At 41.7% G+C, this 19,605-nt stretch overlaps 1 long non-coding RNA gene across 1 annotated transcript in view; it reads right to left on the bottom strand.

The window, feature by feature from the left end:
* LOC116586210 overlaps nt 1–19,605 on the bottom strand; it is a 98,268-nt gene that overhangs the window by 13,321 nt on the left and 65,342 nt on the right. The window contains exon 3 of the long non-coding RNA XR_004283932.1: nt 6,421–6,502. This is a non-coding gene — a long non-coding RNA (uncharacterized LOC116586210). The remainder of the gene's footprint in view (nt 1–6,420; nt 6,503–19,605) is intronic.

Here is a 19,605-nt window from a genome sequence, read left to right as displayed (position 1 = left end):
CCTTATACACAAATTTAACTCAAAATGGTTATAATCTAAATGTAAAAGCTCAAACTATAAAAACCCAGCAGTGAATTTTTGTGACCTTGAGTTAGGCAAAGCCTTCTTAGATGGGACATCAAAAGTATAAGTGACATTGGGGTGCCTGGGTGGCTCAGTGGGCTAAAGCCTTGGGCTTTGGCTCAGGTCATGATCCCAGCATCCTGGGATCAAGTCCTACATCGGGCTCCTTGCTCAGCGGGGAGCCTGCTTCTCCCTCTGCCTCTGCCTGCCACTCTGACTGCCTGTGCTCACTCTCTCTGACAAATAAATAAAATCTTAAAAAAAAAAAAGTATAAGTGACAAAAGAAAAAATAGCTATGGGACACCTGGGTGGCTCAGTTGGTTAAGTGACTGCCTTCAGCCCACGTTGTGATCTTGGGGTCCTGGAATCAAGTCCCATGTGGGGCTCCTTGCTCAGTAGGGAGCCTGCTTCTCCCTCTGCCTGCCAAACCCTTGCATGTGCTGTCTCTCTCTCTTTCTGACAAACAAATAAAATCTTCTTAAAAAAAAAAAAAGAAAAGAAAAAATAGATAAATTGGACTTCATCAAAACTGAAAACTTTTGCACTTCAAGCAACAACAAAAAAAGTGAAAAAACAACCCATAGAAGGGGAGAAATATTTGCAGGTGATATCTGATAAGGGATTTGTATCCAGAATATAAAAATAACTCTTACAATTCAATAATACAAAGACAAACCAATTTTAAAATGGGCAAAGGGTCTGAATTAAGCATTTCTCCAAATATACAAATGGCTAATGAGCAATGAAGAGATGCTTAACATTATTAGTCATTAAGGAAATGCAAATTAAAACCAAACTGAGATAACACTTCACATCCACTAGGATGACTATAATCAAGAACAGAGACAGAAACAACTGTTATTGAGAATGTGGAGAAACTGGAACCCTTACATGTAATGTAAATATAAATGTAAACTGGTACATTCACTTTGTAAAACAGTCTGACATCTCCTCACAATCTGAATTGTAAATCTGCCATATGACCTAGGTTGTCTATGCCTATGCTCCTAGGTATATACTCAAGAGAAATAAAAAAGCCAAAACCTTGTCCACGCAAAAGCTTGTATGTCAATGTTCACAACAGCATTACTCATAGAAACCAACAAGTGGAAACAACTCAAATGTCCATCAAACTGACAGATGGATAAATAAAATGTAATATATCCATATAATGGGATATTATTTGACAATAAAAAGGAATGAAGTACCAATATATTCCACAACATGGATGAAACTTAAAAACATTATGCTAAGTGCAAGAAGTCAGTCACAAAAGACTACATGTTGTATAATTCCATTTACATGAAATATTCTAAATAGGCAAATCTAGAGACAGAAAACAGATTAGTGGTTGCCTAGGGGCTGGTGGAGGGAGAGAGTGGGGAGTGACTGTTAATGGGTATGGGGTTTCTTTTTGGGGTCATGAAAATGTTCCAAGATTGGTTGTGGGATGGTTGCACAACTCTAAATATACCCCAAACCACTGAAATTATATGCTTTAAATGGGTGAATCATAGGGTATGTGTATTATATGCCAATAAGCTTTTAAAATATATGGCAAAAATATGAAGAATGTCTGTATAATAGACATTATCTTTTTGTATTCCACTCTTGTTAATATTTGACTTTTTTAATTTGAAAAAAGTATGCGCTATTCTTGGAAACATCCTTTTGGTATATTATGTTCCATCTCTGCCAATTGTAAAGTGCTATTATTAATAAAAATTAATTATGTTACCTCCTATGAGTTGCTGACATTAGGCAATGCTTGAGATCAGATGGGCCTTATTCCTGTCCTCTGTGTGAAACATAACTTTCTAGGCAGAGTGTTTTTGTTTTTTTTTTTTTTTTTTTTCTTAGATGAGGAAGGGATAGACATATTCAATTTTAGTAAAATAATCTTACAGACTATCTGTGGGGACCTTTTTGATGTGAAATTAAATTGTGGTACAGACAGAGATTTTATTACATTTACATGGACCCATAAAATAACTTTTATGGTTCCCAGCGGTGCAAATCCTCCTTAATTTTGTTAATTATTTCCCCCCAGTTATCCTTAGCCATGTCTGCTAATTCAGTATTGATCTTGATTCTAAGCTATGTTATGGTCTTAGAAATTCACCTGAGTCCCCACTGATGAAAAGAACCAAGGAAGCAGATCTTACCCGAGGTAATGTTTTGGATAGATTCCAGTTAATATTATAGCTGAGGATGACAATGTCCTTCCTCCCACTGTTCTGACTCACTCCTCAGAGCTGGTCTCATTACCCAGAGCAGGGTGCTAGGGCCTGTCCCAGAAAAATATGAGGGGGAGATGGTAGCTATTTGGTTCCGCACCTACACTCCGGGATGCTCATCCCTCTCTCGTGACATGCTCCTTCCCATGTCTTCAGGCTGAACCTGGAAAATAATCTGGTATTCTGCTTGTTTCCACTCTTTTCTGTATTAATCTTTCCAGGTTAACCTACTCACACTTCAACTGGAATTTTCCGTGGGAAATGTCTTAAGTTAGCTGTTCTTAACTGCACTATTCAGCAAATAATTTGTTACTATTCATAGTTACATTGCTGATTTTTTAAAAAATGATTTGCTTTAAAATAAATAAGTGGGACCATGTTCAAGGTTACCCTCACATTCTCTGTGCCTCTGGATACAGTTTGGGGTGGGGGAGGGTGCGGTTACCACTAACACAACTGGATGTAGTTGTCTGTCCACAGGGAGTGATAATTGCCAAAGGCCCTTCCTAGTTGGTTCATTTTAGTTTACCAAGCATTTGTTGAGTATCTACTATGTATAAAGGCTTAATCTGAAATTAGTTGCTTTTTCAAACTAAAACTTCAATGTACCTTCAATTTCTGGGTCATCCAATTAATTCTAACATGTTAAAGGACTTTCTGTTTTATGATACATAATTATATAATGTAGGCCTCTTGTGAATCTTAATTCTTTCATTAACTTACCTCATTTAACTTATTAGATACCCATTTATAGCTTTGTAAAATGTACTGTACTTAAAAGTAATAACTGCAGCCCTTTAAAATATTTGAGAATTCATTTTTTTCATTAAAATCAAACTAATTTCTCCTTCCACCTGTCTATTATTTTGAAATACTGAGGTTATGCTACTTAGGTTTCTTTGTCTTGTTTCTTTATCACATTATCAGGTCCCAGCAGGCATCCCGTGGTGTAACTTGGAACACACTCTCAATTCAGTCTTGGACTCTGGTTGATGATGGTAGCAATTAACCTGTTTAATATTCCCTCCTCTCCTCCCAATTAGAAGAATAATTAAGTGGCTTGTGTGTGTGTGTGTGTGTGTGTGTGTGTGTGTGTGAAAGAGAGAAAGAGGGAGAGACACACACACACAGGATTGGGTGTGTTGCCCTGACAGAAATTAAACCCTGGGGTGTCTTGTGAAGTCAGCAAAATTTGCCTCTTTCCTCATTAGTTTTACTCTTTTTCCTCACGGGTGATATGTTCTGATCCCCACTTCAGTCATCTGTGGTTACCTTTCTTATCCTCCTTTTAAAATATTTCAAATCCTGCATTTATACAAATTTCTATGAAAAAACACTTTGAAATTATTTTACATATTTACGTTTAATATACAATAATTTTAAAAATCTCTTTCTGCCTAATAAATGACCCCAGCACTTGGTGGTTTGAAACAAAAACACAATTCTACCATCTGGGACAGGCTCAGCAGGGTAGTTCTCCAAAGGCACATCGTGTCTGCTGGGGTTGCAACGTGTAAGATGGCTTCTCGCTCACCTACCGGGTGCCTCCACAGAGCTGGCCGAATATAGCATGGTATTCTTAGAGTGACTGGACATCTTACATGGTAGCTGGCTTCTCATGGGAAGGAAGCAGAAGCTATTAGTCTTCCTAGAGGTTAAGGGTGGACTTACCCGAAGGATGTGTCCACCAAAGTATTTCCCAAGGCCAGCCCAGATTTAAACGGAAATAACTCCATCTCTTGATATGATGACTGACATATATGTATGGAGGGGGAACAACTGGGACCCGCTCTCTTACATATGGTACAACACTGAGCATTTAACAGGGTACAGAGTGTGAAATATGTTTTTCTGACAGCTCCAGCCCTGAGACACTAGGTGCAACCACTGTTAAACTTCTTGAGTATCCACTAATGATATGTAATGCAGTTTTATCCTAATGTCCTGTGTCCGTGATTTACTTTTTCATTTAATCATACATCTAGAGCTGGCTTTATGTAATGGCTACACACATTCCTTTTGTGGATATTTACTTGTTTCTCATCTCTTGTTATTACTAACATTGCTTCAGTGACTATCGCTGTGTGTGTGCGTGTATAAAATATATGTGTGTGCATGACACGTTTATATTTTTTTTCCAAAAACGTAAGTTTGTCAGAAAGAAACTTACCAGGAAGAATTGCCTGGTCAAATAATACATGTATGTACAATGTTATTAGGTCAACAATGGTAAAGCGGGGAGTTTTCCACTTGGGAGCGTATGGGTGTGGAAAGTTTTGTCTACCACAGGAGACCCTTCCCTGCCTCCAGGAGACACTGGCCCAGCCCCTGCAGTTGCAACAATACTTCCTTTTCTCATGGAAAACCACTGCTGTAGACCAGCTGTCTCTTTTAGCTGTCGAGCATCGTGCAGTTCTGAGTGCGTGACCTGCCCACAGGTGCCCCATTCACACTCTGAACCAACTGGTCTTCTCCCAAGTCTCCGAGCAAATAAGCAGTCACTACAGGGCCACTTTGGTATAGATCAAATCTGTCCAAAGAAAGCTCTGTGAATCACTAGACTCCCCAAAGCCTCCCTGCTCCACAATAGAAGAGGATTCTGTCACCAAGCATGCCTGGGAACACTTCATTCTACACCAGCAAGTCAAGCCTCCCTTCACAATCAACAAGGGCAAACAGACTCAGGAACCTGCCCCCAAGAAATTCGTTTGACACTGTTTAATGACTAACCACCTGCTGCCTAAAGGAATTTGACTACCACACCCTGTTTTTGGAATACCTGTTTTGCTAACTGCTTAATGGAACCAAGTTTGCAGAGAAATGTTCTATGGGAAAGGGGTGGTATACAAGAAAGGTTGCTGGACTGGGAAACTGGCTCTACCCTCAACAAACTGAAATCCTGAATAGGTCAAAAATCACACTGGACCCTAGGCAGTGGAATTGACTTATTTATTGGGTCCTTCCAACATGGAAGAGTTCCTCTTTTAGTTTTTCTTACTGAAGACAAGGCAGAATGTTGTGTCTGACAGGAGACATTGAGGTTCGATCTGTTTCTTTGTTCCTCTGAATTTAATTTTTTTTAAAGTAGGCTCCATGCAGAGCTTGAACTCACACCAAGCTCCAAGGCAGAATTAGAACTCAGAACCCTGAGATCAAAACCTGAGCTGAGATCAAGAGTCAGAAGCTTAACCGACAGCCACCCAGGTTGCCCTACTTTGAATTCTAATTTAGTCTGTTCTTCTGCACAGTGTGTGCTAGTGAAAGTAGATATGGAGGGCCCAGTTGCGCTTTTTGCTTCAGGGTTCCTGCTGCCCATCACCCTGACCACCCCCCCCCATTCACCTCCACTTTCAGATAAGAGAAAAAGCTGGGGAGTTTGGCAGGAACCAGGCTGACCTCAGACACACGCGCAGCAGGAGATGAATACCTCTAACTCTGTACCTTTGCCACTTCTTTTCTCGATAGGCCATAAACAAATTTTGTGCTCAGGGGAAAATGATCTGGTATTCTTATATCAAATTCGTATTACCTTTACAAATGAAAACAGATCTTCAAACCAGGTGTAGTGTGATTTGTTTGGACTCTTTACTGCCTCCAACTGAGATGTTTTACATATACTAATCTAAAGACAACGAATCCTGAGCTGATTTCCTGAGTGTAAGTTATTCCAGCCCTGAAATGAAGGGGCTGCTATGTGTCAGAACACACAGATGCATAGGCAACCAAGGGCTATCTAGCTAAATATCTTTTTTTATTAATCGGAGCTTCAGAGGTAAAATCTCCTTCTCAGGGACATCAAGGTGATTTGTGACACTCTCCCCACACCTTTAGATTCACAAACCAATGAGTACATCACACCAGTCTCTCGTTTTCTCATCAGTGGCAGACATAAAACATAGGTAATCTTCATTTTACTCAGATGTTTCAATTAACTGTGAAAACCCCTTGGCTTATATTATACAAGCATTTGCGAGTATTTCATTTTCTTTCAGTTTAAGCATCAACTAGAACTCATACTTAAAACCTTGTTACATTTCTTTTAGAAATTGGCACAATTAAATGGTCGAGGTGACTGCGGTAAGACAAAAAGAATGAATCATAAGGATATCTGAGATCTACCTTTCAGCTGTCTTCCCAGGTGTTGGATTCATGGTTTCGGAAGGCAGGATCTGTTTTTCAGACTCGCCAAGAACACAGAGGCCTGAAAATGGGAAATGCAAACACGTTTGTTTACTAGGAATTCACCTTCTTGTACACCTTTAAAAGCACTTCCCTCGTCTGGCTTTTTTCATCCCTAGTCCATGCAGCAAGTACAGACACTTAGTGAATTTTTCTAAGTTAACCCACAAGATATTTACAATCTTTTAAAAACTCTTTTTAAAAAGAATCTTATGTTTATTAAACAACAACAACACATATCAAATTTCGATTCTCTAGTGGACAATTTGAAGACTCATGAGCTTCAGGCTGTTTTGTTTGTTTTGTTTCCTGAGCTTTGAGAATGTGATGAATCTTTATATCTTTAAATTATTTTCTTAAGTTTCACATTGCCTCTGGAACTAGTAGAAGCAGAGGACATTAAGTTAAAATAAGTGTTAATTCTGTCATGGTGACTGCAAACAAATGGCTTTAATTGAATTAGGTATTATTTGCTTTTATTTTTGTTTGTTTTTTAAACTGAATCGAGGGAAACAATTGGTTATTTTAGCATCACAGAGATTAAATTTAAGAAAACCAAACTCTAAAATGTTACACCAATTCCATCTCTTGGAAATTTGTACATGACCACAGCTTAATAATTACAATTTTGTTTACAGTTTATGAGTACAACATCCCAAACGGTAGGTGATAATAATGGTTCAGACTTGCTCCAATTCTTATAACCCTTCTAAAACCAACTGTGATAGAGCAGTGAGAGGTGCTGCCTCCCCTTGCTATCATTATGAAGATGTAATTCAGTTACAATTATTTAATCCCAAAGGCATTATTACACCTGTTCAGCAGTTTTCAACCATTCACTAAAATGATGTACAACTCCACTGTGATAAATCTCAGAGTGATTTTTTTATTAAAGTTTCTTTAAAAGTATATGGCTGGAGGCTGATGAATTTAAATAAATGTTTGAAGAAACTACATAAATAATTATATAAGGAAGGGGGTATTTCACAATATGCCCTTTCACTTATCTGAACTCTTCATAACCTTGAGATATGATTACAGAATTTTTAAAAATCACTTAAATCATGTAGATCAGATCAAAGGATAATAGATTCATAGAATGTAAGCACCAGAAGGGAGCTTAAAGAATATCTAGTTCAGTGGCTTTCAAAATTGGGCATGAATTTTGAAATTCAGGTGCAAGGCTTGTTAAAACCCACCCCTAGAGGTTGTGATTCAGTAAATATGGGTGGAGCCTGAGAACCTGTATTTCTTATAAATTCCCAGGTGATGTTGATGCTGCTGGTTCAGCAACCCGCTTTGAGAATTGATCTAATTCATCTTCAAACAAGAAGGCCAGCAACTAGAGAGATAAAGCTATTCGCACAGCAGAAGAAGGGGAAGGGCAGGAGCCTGGAACCTGTACCCAGACTCCTCAAATGAGACTGGGCTGGCACTGGGAAAGCATAGCGAACCACACCTGCATGGTGGGGGCATGGAGAAGACAGTGCAGAATAGTCATGGCTACATACAAGCCTGGCAGACTGGCAAACAGCAGACATTTTGGAGGAATGAGGGAATGGAGTGTCAGATATACACAAAGGGCCCAACAAAGGAATTAGAAAGTTGAAATCAGGTACTGTTGGAAGGTACAACAAAGTAGGTGATCACCACGGGGAGGGGAAGTTAGTTAGAACTATTTGGATGTTCAAGAGTATCTCTATAGAGAATGCTTACTTCCTCCACCCCAACAAAACCTGTCTTTCTAAATTTCAGGAAGCTATGCACTATCTACTTAGAGAATCAAGATCAAGACCTGAAAGTCAATCTGTTTCGCCTTCTCCCTCCTCTCCTACCTTGAATCCATCAGCAATCCTGTCATTTCCCTCCAAAACATATCCCAAATCCATCTATTACCCTATCTTCCCAAGTACCTCCACATCAAGCCACCATCATCTCTCTGGAGACATACAGTAGTTTCCTAACTACTCTCTCTTCTTCCATTCTTGGACCTCTATAATTCATTCTCCACTCACCTACAGTCAAAGTGATCCTTTACAAACAAATTTGATCTCACCACTCCCATTTTAAAGCCCTCCAATGACTTTCTATTTCATCTAGAAAATATCAATCCTTTACTACAGTATACAAGGCCCTACATGATCTAGCTTCTGCTTACCTCTCCGACCTCAACTCCTGTCATTCCCTGTCTTCTCATTAATTCCAGTCACAATTTTATTTCTGTCCTGAGAACATACCAAGAACAATTCTGTATGAAGGCCTTTATGCTAACAATTTCTGCTTCCAGAAATGTTCTCCCCCTGCCTGTCCCCACCCAATCCTCCCTGATCTTTACCAGGCTTGACTTCTTGTTGGCTAGTTTGTGGTTAAATGTCACCTAGTCAAAGACCTCTTCATGATAACCCTATTTGAAGTAGCCTCCTTCTGTGTCTCTCTGCTAAAACAATCCATTTAGTTTTCTTTTTAGACCTCATCAATGTCTGAAATTCTCTTTTATTGGTCTACACTTTTATTGTTTATCCTCTACTACCAAATATAAGCATCAAGAAGTAAATAAATCTAAGCTTCGTCTATATCCCTGGTATTAGTACAGTGCCTGGCACATAGTAAGTGTTCAGAAGAATTTCCTGATTGAACAACAGGACTCTAGAGATAGGGGTAGGAATTCCTCCCTGGAACTGCACTGGCAAGAAGGGAGAGCCTAGATTCAATGAACAACAGGGACATCCATTCACTACACAAAAACAATTACATGAGCTGTGGACTCAGGAACAAGACAAAAACCCTGTTAGCAAGACTGGATCCAAAACTGAGTTAAAAGTTTGCAAAAAACAAAACAGAAAACAAAATTGAGTTAATAGCAAACTTGCTACTGAGGCAAAAAGACCAATTTGCCCAAAGCCAGTTCACTGAAAGCCACATTTACTTGTTTTTTACTTTCAGCTATTTGGAAATTATTTAATTCTGTCTTCATAAGGATATTTGTGAAGTTTAAATCGTATCTGTCCATGTACTGCCACTGGAGCTGGAGTTGGAGAGAGAACTAAGGGAAAGACTGAAGAGTAGAAGAATTTATATAAAATGTATCTATTTATTAAATATGATGTATTCTTATGAATATATTATCCACTTCTTTATTGTTAATATGAACATATATGTGGAAATTTTTCAAACTCAGAGTATGTTCAAGAATATATTTTTCATTAATATATTTATAGGAAAAATAGATTTATATAAAAAATAAAGAAAACTGGGTTGATTGTTGGCAGTGGCCATGTTGATCTCCTTTGGTTAGTTATTTTGCCTTCATTGATAATTGCCTCCTATTCACAGTGGGGGCTCTCTGCCCCTGAGTTTTCCAACATTCCTCCAGAATATGTTATTGTAGTGTCTTGTCATACTTTTGATTCTTAAAATGCTTAATCAAGGTTCTCAGAGTCCTTAGGAATAAAAGTACTATTTTGCTGATAGCTAACCCAAGACCCAGCAAAGTCAGAAAGTTGACTGAAGCCACTGAGCCAAATGCGCTGGCTTGAGTTGTGTGTGGATTGGGAGAGCTGAACACAGAACACGGGGTTGTTGCTTTCCTGCCACTTTCCAGGCCCCTTAAGAGCCTGGCTAGGCTAGGAATGCAGTTGGCAGCATTCCTCCTCAAATAGTCTGACTGGACACTCTGATGCCACATCTGGGGCAACTACTATTCAAGTTGCCACTGCCACAGGGTGGGATGAAGCTCCTTCACTCTGAGTACTGCAGGGAAGGCATCTGGGATGCAGGTGGGACCAAACCCCGAGAAAGTAAGCAGCAAAAATCAAAACTGATCCCATATAGTACAAACCTGTTCAGTTCTAATGGCAGTTTATGTGCTCTATACTCTGGTTATAATGAGATATTAATGCATAGTTAATGTCCCATAATTAAAAGTCCACTTTGGTTACCTACATGACAGACTATCTGAAAATACATCTGCTCTTGCATTTTAAGGAAGGCCTAGGGTTTTGCTTAGTTTCCACAAGGAAATTTCCTTTGGAAATCCTAAATACATGTTCCTACATGTAGATGTGCATGATTTGGGTTCTCCATCTGAAATAGATAGCTTGACTCAATTAATTAGGTTAGTTTTATGGGATGGGTTTTGCATCTCCTCTTTTTGATCATTTCAGTATTTGTGACCAACTTGCCAGGGATGGGAAAAGAGACATAGAAGAAAAAACAGAAAAAACAAAAAAATAAAACCTAAGATTTCCTTTTGTTCTAGTGTTTAAAATGTTGGTTAAAGTTTAGCGAATGGGCAGTCCCTGTGCATTTATTAGGAACGTAGTTACATCTGTCTAAAAATGGGTATACTGAAGTAACCTGAAGCTGGAATATTGTGTAAATGTGTGCACTGGTTATTGTAGAAGAAAGACGGATTTCATAGGTATTAATGGCTTTTTGTGGGGATTTGAGAAAAAGTGACTTGATCTTTCCTGAATTAATTATTTTTTGTTATTAGTGATGGGTGAATAGGCGTTCTGATGGTGGGGCACCTGGCTGGCTCAGTTGGTAGAGCAGGGGACTCTTGTAAGGTCAAGCCCCATGCTGTGTGCAGAGATTACTTAAAAAGAAATATTTTTAAAAATTTGTTTGTTTAAAAAAAAAAAAAAACTCTGATGGCCTGACTCAGAGCAAACAAGGACAGAAGAGGCCTGTTTCTAAGGAAGAGGCACTCGGGAACCATCCAAAATTATATGCAAAAATTTCCATGACTATGAATATGTGCATTTTCCTGAGGAGGAGGTGTATAACTTTCATCAGCTCCTCAAAGGAATCCATTGTTCAGGAAGACTAAGCCCACCCACCCCTCCAGAATACCAGTAGTATCCCAGTGTTATAATACTGACGATTAGGCCACCTAGACTCACAGGAAGCCACTGATAGGGAGCCTAGTTGAATGAGCAGCTCTCTTTGGGTGTGATTCAATGACAGCGAATTCTGACAGGTTAGATCTGGGACATTATGTTTCAGCTGCACCCCCTCCCCCATGGCAAAGATATATGAGGGCAGGTATGAGAGCTGGGCTTTTGTTCATTGAGTTGAGGTGGGAAGAAGACCAATACATTGACTCGGGAAAACACTAGAAAGATTAATTGGAGCAGAGCCTCCGAATGACCTCAGACAACAAAGAGATATGATTAGGGCAACCCAGGAGGCAATATTTTGAGCCTAGGCCTTATCTCACCCTGAAGAGGTATGTTAGCAAGTAGAAACGAACTGCACAAAAATGCAACTGCCCTCAACCACAGATAAGTCCTCCATGTGTGAGCCCAGTGAAGAAAGAACCATAGGACCCAGGGCAATCTTTACAGTAGTAGCAGATTTCAGCATACCTACGGGAAGTGACTATTTATTTATTTATTTATTTATTTTTTAAATTTAATTGACAGACAGAGATCACAAGTAGGCAGAGAGGCAGGCAGAGAGAGGAGGAAACATTGTCTCCAGAGAGCCCGATGCCCAATGTGGGGCTCGATCCCAACACCCCGGAATCATGACCTGAGCTGAAGGCAGAGGCTTTAACCCACTGAGCCACCCAGGCGCCCCGGGAAAGTGACTATTTACAGGTACTCTTCCCAGCTCTTGGATTGGAAAAATGAATAAGACATTCCTATTTTTTTTTTAAGAGTTTATTTATTTATTTGACAGAGACAGACACAGTGAGAGAGGAAACACAAGCGGGAGAGCGGGAGAGGGAGAAGCAGGCTTCCCACTGAGCAGGTAGCATGGATGCAGGGCTCATCCCAGGACCCTGGGATCATGACCTGAGCGGAAGGCAGACCCTTAATGACTGAGCCACCCAGGCGCCTCAAGTCTTTCTTATTCTTGAATAAGAATTCAAGAAGAGAGAATCCAAGAAAAGAGACCATGCTGGTGTACACCTTGTTTTTGTGCAACAGAGAAGCCCCAGAAAGCTGTGTTTAAAGGGAAAGATTATAGATCCAAGTATATGTTAAATGCAATTGGGTGCTAAGGAAGTTTGAGGCTAATTCTCCTGTAAGAAAGAAATTATTCTTTTGTAATGCTAATAACGACATCCTTTTGTCTTTGTTGTAAACAGAGACTGTCACAGCTGTGATTTTCCTAAATCAGGTTATACCCGTACCCACAGTATGTGCCTACATCTGCAGAGATTCATCACTATATTCTTAACATTAATTTTCATGTAATTTAAGGACCTGCACTTTCTACTTTGTGAATCTTTCTGTCCTGTAAAGGAAACGAGTTCACTCAACTACACACTATCAAGCAGACAGGTAATCAATCAGTGATCACACATATCAGTTCCAGCTGAGCTCCCGTCTATTGCTAAGATGGTTACAATAACCTCTAACTGTTCCATGTAGGTAGAAATGGCCTCGTAGACGTCTACACCAAAGGTTCGGACAAGGAGGATCAACCCGCCAGTGGCAGCAGCATTGCCTTTTTTTCAAATGTGTCTTTGTCAGCAGTATTTTTAAACATAGGCCCTATCCCATACTAAATTTTACTGCTAAAAGCATCTTTATTCTCCAGATTCAGGGATAAAAGGCAATTTTTAAAATGTCATGATGGGAAGTAAATTTTCAAGGTTTTCATGACAGGACATAAAATTTGATTAAAAAATATCCAAAATTAGGCCTTGCTCATCAAGATTAGAACTTTAATCTGCGTTTCAGGACATATGGGCGAAACTCTCCTACTAATATTGCTAAGTTGACTGAGGAAGTATTTTCAGCTTTTACAGAAAATTGACAAATGCATGCACAAATGCCCTTATTTAAAAGCTGTAATCAGCTGGCTTCCTTAATCTTGCCTTTTGAGCAGATCTCAGATGAGAAGCATATTATTATCTGGAATGTCAAATTCCAAAATGCTGTGGGAATGGGTTTCACATAGTTTTACCCATGCCAGCTGGAGAGATGCCTTTCTTATGGTTACTGGGGTATTGTCCCACAGAAGAGGACTCCCCAGAAACATACTTCCTTCTTAGGTATGTGTCAACAGCTGCTGGTGGCACTCAGATCAAGGTAGATTTAATAAAAGAAACAGAAAAAAAGAAAGAAATGTTTCCCCTTTTCAGTGAGAAGATGGATAGCCCAGGGATTACATTCCCTTGGATTTTGGAGTAGGAATCAAAGCCATGCTTTTCAAGTCATGTGTGAATGTCTGGGGAGAGGGGGTCCCATAGATTTAAAAAAATCAGGCACTCCATACATGATTTTTCTCAACTCTTATTACATGAGATAGAAGAGGAAACAAAACAGAAAGCTTGATTCCTACCTCAAAGACTGGGGAGGCCAATATACTCAGGCAAGTCAGAATCCATGCTGGGCCTCTGACTCGCATGGTCACTGATTATAGATCTTTTGAGCTTTATTTTATATGGTTTATAGATGAATAGCAGTAATAATAATGGTACCTATATATTAAGATTGTATAAGGATCAAATGAGGTAACACATGTAAAGAGTTTAGCAAGTCCCTGTACAAAGCAAATCCTTAATATATTTTTAACTAGAAGAAGCTTTAGATCACCGAAAAGCATGTAACAGCAAATGCAAATTAGCATAATAGAAATTCTAAAGTTTCAAAAGATGTAAACAAAATATGTGAAATGATGCAGAGAAGAAAACGCTATTTAAGCCCCAGTCGGAGAGCAGAGTGGTTTCAGGAGAACGCACTGGCAGCTGTTTGGGATCTAGTGATGCATCAGTCTTTGGGGGACTTAGGATCCTGCTTCAGAAACTTGGGCCTAAGATGATGAGATCCTAGCCTAGAGTAGAGGTTCTGAACATACAAAGGAAAGCAATGGCGTCACCAACATTGGTGAGAAAGAGCAGAAACATTAAGAAGCTTCTCTCTTAAGTTAGAAAGCAAATAATTGCCAGAAACACAATGAGGCAAATGTGGTATATTTTATAAAGAAGCCTCAAGTATTTTCAATTCCAAAATTATACTTCTCAAAGTAGGATTGGTGGCATAAAGATAAGGCAGTAAATCCTCAGAAGACATTTAATTCCTGCTTATTTCTAACAAAAAGCAGGAAAATATAGAGTTAAGGAATGAGAGGAAGTAATTCTATCAGAAAGGTGGGCACCATGCTAAATATGAGATTTAGCTCTGAGCTCCCCGGCAGTCAATGCGAAAGGAAAAACAAATCAGTCGTGTGGTTTTTCCACTGCAGAAAGAAGGAAGCAAACCAGATCTTGCGGAGCAGGAAAACTTTTCCTGTTTTATAAGTCTAAGAAAATGTAATTATAACTACCTTGCTCCAAAGTTTAGGAAAGGGGCAAAAACGTAAATTTCAGACTCCGTTTGAAAAGATTAAGGGTAGTGCGCCTAGGTGGCTCAGTGGGTTAAAGCCTCTGCCTTCGGCTCAGGTCGGTCTCAGGGTCCTGGGATCAAGCCCCAAATCAGGCTCTTTGCTCAGCAGGGAGCCTGCTTCCTCATCTCTCCTCCTGCCTCTCTGACTACTTGTGATCTCTGTCTGTCAAATAAATAAATAAAATCTTAAAAAGAAAGAAAGAAAGAAAAGATTCAGGCTGTTGGGCTTAGCTGTATTAAGCAGGCTCTGATAATTCACTCCTCATGCGGGTTTTCAAAGGGATTCAAGCCCATCAGGGAATGAACAGTTTTTGGTAAAAACAAACACACACACATTATTAATGATGTATAAATCCTCAGACACATGCCTTTGTCCAGTCCTAGACAGAAATTAACAGTCTATTAAACCCTTTCTCCAGCTTTAGTGAGTTATGGTCCTTCACATCTTTAAATTTTTGGATATGGGGGACAATTCCATCAAAAGGAAAAGAACAGCTCTCATGGAGCTTGCCCCTGCCTGGGCATAGAGGGTAGCCTCAAGGGCTAATGGCTGCGACTTAAGGGTCCCAGCCACGTTAACACCCACCAGGACCTTTCTTCAGCGGCTTTCTTCGTCCCAGTTGAATCCCTTGGCAAAGCCGAATTTCCTTGGAAGGAAAGGGCTAGTTTCTCCCGACTGCAGCCACTCACTCTAGGAAAGGGAGGGGGAGAAGGGGAAGGGGAGAGAAAGGCAGCTTTTGTTTTCACACCTCAGCCCCACGTAAGGATGGAGGTGGGGCGGCAGGACTGCATTTTCTGCAGCCTCTGTGAGCTGCGCTCTGCCGTGGAAATCTAATTTGACACAATAGGTAAATAAAATCAACTGTCAGCAGCTCCCTTTTTATTTACGGGACGAGGTCAATGTGTTTTAAGCATCAAACGAAACAGCTTATTGGAAACGGATTTCAGAACGACTCGATGGAGGCAGTTCTGGAAGTTAGTTTTGTTTTAAATGCCTAAATACGATGCATTACTTGAATAAATGTCTTCGGCGAGCTTAAGACAGCGCCTTAGCGAATACATTCGGCCGTCCCGCACAACTTCACGGCTTCTGGGAACTGGACCCCTCCCAGTCCCCAACCGCCCCCCGGGTTCAGGGCTGGGATCGCACCTGGGGCCAAGGGAGGGGCTGGGGTGGGCAGGCGGCGCGCTCGCTCCTTTTTCCTGCGGCGCTCCTGCCTTCCTTTTGTTTGGTTGCCTCTTCTTTCCCCCTGGTTGTTGATTATTAGTATTTTCCTAGTTTTCCAAACTAATAAGTGCCACTATCAGGCAGTTGGAAGCTCTCGGAGGCTGCAGGCTTTGCCGCTCGGCCTTAATTGATATTGAACGAGCTGCTGGTAGACGGGAACAGGGCCGCTGCTGGATAATTTGCAGTTTAATCAGCGTTTGTAATGAGAGCGGCTGATTAGGGCTGTTGGAAATAAAAGAGAGTTACAAGGAACGTCTGTCAGAGTCCGGTGATAATTCAGGACTAATTGTGGTGATTAGCGCAAACTGGATGACTTTGGGCTTTGCTAATGCAAAGAGAAACGTGCAGGCTCCAGCCAGGGACCCCTCGGAGAACAGTGCACGGGCTGCACGCAACTTTGCTGAGCCATTTTCCTGTGAAGCCCCCAGCGGCTCGGGAGCTGGGGGGAGGGGGTGTAGGCGCCCTCTTCGCCACTGAGGAGCGGGGGTAGGATAGGAGCGGTGGCTGAGCCGCCCCCCGCACCTGTCCCGCGCGGGCGTCCCTCCTGTCCCGGGGCCTTCTGGGGCCCAGCTACCGCCGCGTGGACTCTTCTCGCTGCCCCCACCCCCAGTCTCTTCACCCCATTCTTTCCACTTGAAGCCTCTCACCGGCGGTCCTTGGCTCCTGGCCGCAGCCCCGACGCGGCCGGGGAGACACACCCCTGCTCTCCCCAGACCTCCAACTCCAGCCTCCACCCACATGCGCTCCTCCTCGCGGGAAGCGTCCGAGCTGGCAAGGCTTTCTGGACTTCCCTAACCTACCCCGTTGCCTCTTCCTTCCTCGCTTTTTCCCTGTCCTCTAGGCCCTCGCGAGCCTCTTCTAGAGAAATGTTCTGCTCCTCCCTCCACCCCCCAAAACCGTCTCCCCGGGCGGGTGTCCCTCAGCCTGCGCCACCCATAGCAGCAGAACCTTCGAGTGCGCTGGGGAGAAGAGAACCACCGCTTATAAACGGCTGGAGTTCTCATTATTGAGGAGTTTCATAACTCTTTAATTCATTTTTAATGATGGCAATAAACATGGTAGTCATTTTGGAACAATAGCTAAAAATCATAGGGCCATTACTGTCCATTAAAAGAGTGTTTACAGTTCAATGGAGGTTCACGTGCCCCGTAGTCATTCATATTAGCCAAAGGAGAGATTTATAGGTCGGAAGAACGGTTCTCTTTTTATTCCTTATATAACATAAAGCTTACTGAGCAAAACTGTAAAAAAAAAAAAAAAAAAGTTCACTTGGCTTTTAATCGTGTGAATAGGGATTTTAAAAGGAGCTGTTGTCTGCTGCCTGATTTCTATTTGATCAATAAATCATCAAGTGCTTTAAGTGCTTTATTCACTATCAAATTAGAGGAAAAATACTTTAACCTGCGTCCCTGGTGTCCCCAGATAAAGCTAATAATATTTTCCGTTATGTTTCCATTTAGGCATTTAACACTTGGAAAAATCTACTAGGTCTCGCACTCTTTCTCTATTTTATAGATTCCACGTATTTATCCCACATACCTAAAGACATAGCGAATTCTCGCTATCAAGAGAGACCGTACTTGTTTCCAGAAGAAAACCTAACTAATATATCAGAATTTCAGTAACCAGCCCCAACTAATATGGCTGCATCTTAAAGATCAAGGTGGAGGTGCAGGACTTCAGGTCCCACAGGCCCAGGAGGCTGGCTCTTGCCAGCTGTGTTACAGGCTTGAAATAACCTTTTACCTGACTGTTTGCCCTTTTCTCTTTGATTCCAACACTTAATATAATAATAAATCTAAACAATAGGCCCAAAGGGACAAATCTCCATTATTTCCCAGATTTTCCCGTCCTAGATTAGATATTATCTAATATGATGTATTTTAGACATAGTTCTTCCCTGCCTTTGGGGGAACTGGCTGGTCAGAAACATTCTCTTCCTCTACCTAGAACCATAACTACCGGACTATGTTTTATAGGATAAGATATTGAAATATTGTTTAGATACCAAGCCATATTATTTCACGTTTCACAAAAGAAAGCATTTCCCTTAGCGTGTACATTTTGGAAAGAGTTTTTGGTTTTTGTTTTTCTGTAATGCCCGGCGTCACCTGTCTCTGGCTTGCAAAAAAAAAAAAAAAAAATGCAATCGAATGATATTTGTGAAGTTTAATTGCTAACTTAGCAGCTCGGTCACACCTCCCAACCCATTAGATGATGAAATCTCACCTGGTTAACGGATACAGCACTGTGGCCTCAATGGCGAATGCCTGATTATACAGCCAAGCTGCTAATTTACCAAACCCCCCGACCAGGGAGGCCTGGACGGCCACCACTCACTGTATTCATGCGGTAGCTAAGAGAAGGAACCGTATTCCCTGAGCCGCTTTCCAGCTACCCGCAGAATGAGAAATGTAAAATTAGTGGAGGTGTGTGCATGAAGGGAGCCGAGCAATTAGCAAGGCGCGGGCGCCCGCTGGCCGGGAGAGGGTCGGGGAGGGCGAGTAGGGAGACCAGGGCACAAGGGCAAAGGGCTCCCTTCCTCGCAGCCTTCGGTCTGCTGGTCTGAGCCGCGGCGAGGTCAACGCTAGTGCCGCAGCCCCCGCAGCCCCCGCTGCTGCGGCGCCCAGTTAAGGACAATGCCGTTTTCTACCAGCCCTTCGCAAAGTGCGCCTATCCGCGACTTAATACCAACCTGGGCTCCAGACCCAAGCCCTGGAACTCACACACACTTTGTCTTCCTGTTTCTCTCCAGTTTGACCCAACAAAATATCTTAAACATCCAAACACGGCAAACGCAGCAACTGGTAGCCTCCCTAACAACAGGCCTCCCAGGTACTGGACACGAATTTGAGAGGGAGGGGTCTGAAGCCTCTAAGACCTCAGAGTTCCCCTATGTAGTATCCCATCTACATTCTCTCCTCTCTCCCGCCTCCCCAGCTCCTAGCTCCCAAACAGCCACCAGCCAGTCTTCTCGGTGACTGCGGGGCTTGGTTGCTGAGCGCAACGCAAGGCGTGCAGTCTTCTGTTTCCCTCCGCCCTGGGTGGGGATGCGCATAAACTGGATATTTACAACAGGAGTGTGCGCACGCACCTCTGCCTGCGAGGGCAGGTGTCTTTGTACAGATTCTGTTGGATTCAAGTGGAATTACATGCATTTGTGCAGGTTCCAAAGCCATTTTGCAGCCGGGATGTTGCTCTGAGATTGGCTGAGGGGCCAAGGAGAAAGCCCCTCTATTTAGGGGCTTCACGACTACCTTTACTTCCTCGCCTTCCAGCTCCAGGTGGCAAAGCCAACCCTTTCCCCTCCCATCCTCTCTCAAAACCAACCAAACAGTTCACAAACCCTTATTTATTTGTTTGTCTGTGGTTATTGCCCATGTTATTAATTGCACCCAGGCCTTCCTTGCTCTTTGAGAGAGCAGCGGTATAAATTGGCTCTAATAAATATTAGCCGCTAGATTAGGCGAGGTGAAGCTGGCACCGCGCTCTATTTTCGACCTGTAGCCTCTGCGAAGCCGCCAGTTCTGCGCCAGATTAGCCCCATCCATCCAG

The sequence above is a fragment of the Mustela erminea genome, chromosome 3 (genome assembly GCF_009829155.1).
Source record: "Mustela erminea isolate mMusErm1 chromosome 3, mMusErm1.Pri, whole genome shotgun sequence".
Taxonomy (NCBI): domain Eukaryota; kingdom Metazoa; phylum Chordata; class Mammalia; order Carnivora; family Mustelidae; genus Mustela; species Mustela erminea.
The sequence above is the reverse complement of the archived record's forward strand: the minus strand, read 5'-3'. Positions and strand labels throughout refer to the sequence as shown.